Here is a 4,890-nt window from a genome sequence, read left to right on the forward strand (position 1 = left end):
GGGAGAGTAGCGCCCCGCCCCGCCCCGCCCCGCCCTGTCCTTCCGAGCCCGCCGGCCTGGCTGTCCCGCCTGGGTCCAGTCACCACCGGGGGGTTCACCTCCCCTCTCCCAGAGCTTCGGTCGGTCAGTGCTCCTTGCTGACTTCTTTACTGCCTCTTGCGCTGTGGTTTCCTCTCTTGCTTTCGTTTGTTCGTTGTTTGGGAGTTGGGAATTCCCTCTGTAGCCCAGGCTCGTCTCAAACTCACAGCGATCCTCCTGCGTCAGCCTCCCGAGTGCTAGGATCACAGGTGTGCACCTCCACGCCGACACACACTGCTCCTTGGGTTCCCAGGCTGGACCTGCAGGTCCTTCCTCTGGGCCAGGCGCAGACACCGCTGGCCTCTGCCTCCCGGCTGGTGGGAGGTGCCAACCGGTGCCAACCTGTCTGGGACCAAGGGGCCAGAAGTCCAACTCTGGCTCAGAGTTCGGGCAGCCTTCGCAGCCACCTCGGTGATCTTCTGAATCCCTTCCCTTGGAGGAAATTATGTCCCCTTGTCTCTTCGGGTGTCAAGGCAGGGCTGCGGAGTGTGTAGCGCTGCACACACTGCTTAATAAACTGTTGAAAATGTGTTTCTAGGGCTGGGCGTGGTGCTCACAGGACCCCGGAGGCTGAGGCAGGAGGATCACCCTGACCTAGAAGACCCTGTCTCACTGCCCTCATTAGAACACCAAAAGGAGAAAGCAGGAGCCTTCGGCATGGGGGTGGGGGAGCAGTGTGTTAGCCAAGGCCCCTGGGGTGCTACTGGGCCTGGGGCTGAGGTGATCTTTTTATGGGAGGAATCAGTAAAGCAGGGGAGCTGGGAGCACAGTTAAAGAACACAAAGTCTGCGACGCAAGTCCCAGTTGAGGTTCTTCACAAGAGGACGCTCTGCCAACTGCGCTGGCGTCCTTTCATCGTGACCGCTCTCGCTGCAGGCTCTTGAGTCTCGGGCACTACACATTAAACTGAAGCAAGCTGTCAAGAAGAAGAGCAAACAAGAAGAGCCTATAAAAACCTGGAAAATGTTTGGAAATAAAATCATTTCCGAATTTTGAAATGGGCAGAAGAGCCCTACAGTTTTATTATTTTACTTTTTTGAGACAGGCTCTCGCCGTGGAGCTCAGGCTGGCCTGGAACCCACACGGACCCCCGTATCCCGGCCCCCAGTGCTGGGGTCACAGGCGTGTGCCCCCGCCCCAGCCTGACTCCCGAATTCTAACACTACTGGGCACATTGCTGCTTTGAGGTGCAGTGGGAAAGTGATCCTCCAGGACCCACAAGAACCGCCGGGAGGTTGTGCATTGGGAAACTGTCGACCTAGAGCAGCAGCCACAGACCAGCAGGTCCTGTCCCGGATGGGACTGCGGATGAACCTCAGCGCTGATCTGCAGGGATTTTCTACCTCTCACTTTAAAGGCGTCTTTCACGCCCATATTGCACGCATGCGCTGTCTTGGGCCCTGCTTTGTCGCCAAGTAAGGCATCCACTCTGTCTCCTGAACTATCCACTTGCCTTCTACTTCGGCTCCAGGAGCTTGGATCCTGCATTCCCCACTGGGGCAGTGGCAGTGTCCCCTGTGCATGCCTCACCTCCTGGGCGTGGCGTGGCCCTGCTGACCCTGGGCAGCCGGTCCTCACCCAGCCCCACACTGGATCCAAGCACTGAGGAGCCACGTTCGTTCTGCCCATGCCAGAGACCAGTGGCTTGGCCTGTGTTGTGTGTGGTCCACTTCTCTCCCCAGACAGCACTCCGCTTTTTCCTCATCTCTGGGCTTCCTGAAGTTGATCACCATATGGCCCAGGCTATCCTTGAACTCATAGCTAAGATTACAGGCATGCGCCATCGCTCCAGGCTAGGAACAGTTTGTAAACCTTGAGAGACTCAAAAGTAGTTGGTGTTAGGGCTGAAGGAAAATGCCCCAGCAGGAAAGCTGGCTGGATGTCTGCCAGTGGTGACATTGCTACTGTGTCACTCTGGTCTCTCCCCAGGCCAACTCCTGAGGTTGTTCCCTCAGGACGTGGAAGATGAAGGTGCATCTCAGTGATAGGATACAAAATTTAGTGACTTACACACCATCTGAGGTCACTTTAAAAGTACAAAGTACAGATTTAGCTGGGCCTGCTAGTGTACACATATAATTCTAGCATTCAGGAGGCCGAGGCAGGAGGATCACCATGAGTTCAAGGTCAGCCTGCACTACATAGTGAGTGTCTCTCTCAAAAACACCAACAAAAATTAACCATCAGAAGGGATGATAAAAGTAGGATCCTTAGGAACCACAGTTAGGCAGAGTAGAAAGAGTGTCCTAAGTGCAAATAGGAGATCAGAACCCAGGAATCCACAAAAATTGAAGGCATAGAACAGATGATTATACAAAAACCAAATGTCTAGGGATACCAGAATTTTTAAGCCATTCTTCTTATTATTATTCTTTATTCTTTTTTTTTCCCCCTCCCAGTACTGGGGATCAAACTCAGGACTTTGCACTTGTAAGGCAGGCATGGCACAACTGAGCTAAATCCCTAGCCCTGAGGCTATTCTTGATATCAGCTTGATTTTTGTTTTATAGATTCTCTATGCTAGGACAGTAATAGTACCATCTGAAGTGGTTTCTCACTTCTGAGCTGCACTAGCCAGGGGGACCTTATGGAGGTGACCAAGCTGCTAGAATGACTTCAACTGGAAAATATTTGAGTCTGCTTGGCATGGGCCAGGGTTTGCCTAAGGCACTGGGAACATATGTGGACTTTAAAGCTCAGCAGTTAGACTCAAAGGGACAGCAAAGTTGTAGAAGGCAGGGCCCACCTGTGACCATGGAACTGGGAGGCAGAGGACATCTAGCCCAGCCAGTGGCCTGACAAGAAACAATCTCCAAAAAGCTAGATGTAACTCAGAAGAAGAGGGAGGTGGCAGGTGGCACTTTCTCCTTGAGCCCTGACTCACTGAATGGGAGTGGTAGCTCGAATATGTAGACGCATGGTGACTACTGGCAACCCCAGAGGATTCCACAGAGAAGTGCAGCAGTGGAAAGGAACAGTGGACGCAGTGCACTGCAGTGGCTGGTGAGTTATTCGGGTTTAAACATCCCCAGAGAGAGGGCGACTGGCCAATAACCATCTTGGAGAAGGGCCAACTGAGCTTGGAACTCAGAGTAGCTGCAGGTTCTTAGTATCAGGAAGAGGTGGAACTGTGTTCAAATCAGTAGGAGGTCAAGGGGCTGACTTAAAGCCGGCAGGAGGCACATGAAGTGTTGTAGACTCAACAAATCAGGTTCTAGCCTCACAGCCAGAAACCAGCTGGAACTTCAGTGGAACTAAAGGTGCAGGTTTGCTGGGATTATCCACGACCCATAAATCTACAACTGGCTCACTGGGATTAATCAACCCAGATCTGGGCTCTGTCTGCCCACTCTGTGTACCAGTAAAAGCAGTGATACAAAATGAAGTGGACAATTTTTTTCTTCTTTCTCTTGATCTTATTTTTATATGAGTGTGAACACTGTTGCTGTTTTGTTGTTCTGTTCTTGTTTTTATTTGTTCATTCTCTTTCCCTCCTGTCTTCCCCAGTTTCCCAAAGTTTGCATAATCTTCCTTAGTCTTCCAGGCTTATTTTGAATCTCTTCCTCTTCTTCTGTGTTGCTATTTTTCCCCAACTCCTTTTAAATTTTCTCCTCTGAGAGTAAAAGTCACCATATTGAGGACATATTTACTGAATACAATTTTCTGGTTTGATTTAGATTTTGTCATATACCCCAAAAATTTAGTTCCTATGGTTAAAGGTGGCAAATTTTCATTTTCTGGGCTTTATTTGATGTTATTGTTATTGCTGATTATAACGCTTTAGCCAAAGTGATATAATTGTTCTAATCTGTAGTTTTTCTTGATATGCCAAAAAAGAGATTGCCTAAGGGCTATAAAAAATACTACAGTCCAGTGCCAAAGAAACAGGGGCTAGGCCAAACAGTCAGCAACTTCTCATCCCCACTAAATTGAAGAGATAGGATCTTGGAACAGACTCAAAACCCAAAAGCCTGCTACACTAGGAAGAGAAGTACTCATTTCTTAAAAGTAGAAATAAAGCTGCTTGCCTTAAACAATTTACAAGCATCAATTCAGGAATGGAACTTTAAAAAAATGGAAAATTAGAAGACACTTAAGCAAGATACAATCCCACACTTCCATTTCACTAATGGCAAACCCAGGAGCATTGAGGTGGAACAACTGGAAAGCCACCCACTTGGACCCGCTGAAGTGGTAACAGTGGAAGTAACAAAACAGATGAAAGAAATCAGAAATAACTTCTCAGATTACTACAGAGATGGTGGCCTTAATGAAAGACATGGTTAGTGACACTAGACCACATAAAGATAAAAAATGGAAGCGCCTAGGAAAATGATGGACCTATGAATGTTCAACATGGGAAAGAAATGGAATCCATGAAACAGATATCCCTGAGGTTAGACATTCCATTGAAAGTATATGCCGCAGAAGGAACCTATATGAGGCGAGAACAGCCGATATAGAAGACAGAAATGCAGTAAGTGATCATGAAAAGAAACATTTCTTAAATAGCAGGGGACCACGAAAAATCAATTCAACAGCTGCTAGATGATGCAAAGAAGAACAACATAAGATTGATCAGAGTCAGTGAAAAAGCAAGAGATAGTGCAACTGATGTAAAACACCTGTTCACAGAAATAATGGCAGAGAACTTCCCAAGCAGGGAAAAAGAACTTGACATACGGGTAAGTGAGGCATACATAGAATTCCAATTTTACAAAACCTATACCAAGACAAGTAATAGTCAAGATTCAGGAAATTCAACACAAGAACAGAATATTAAAAGTTATTAGAGAAAAGAAACAAATCACG

This window comes from Fukomys damarensis, unplaced genomic scaffold (genome assembly GCF_012274545.1).
Source record: "Fukomys damarensis isolate Sample0158 unplaced genomic scaffold, DMR_v1.0_HiC HiC_scaffold_14, whole genome shotgun sequence".
NCBI lineage: Eukaryota > Metazoa > Chordata > Mammalia > Rodentia > Bathyergidae > Fukomys > Fukomys damarensis.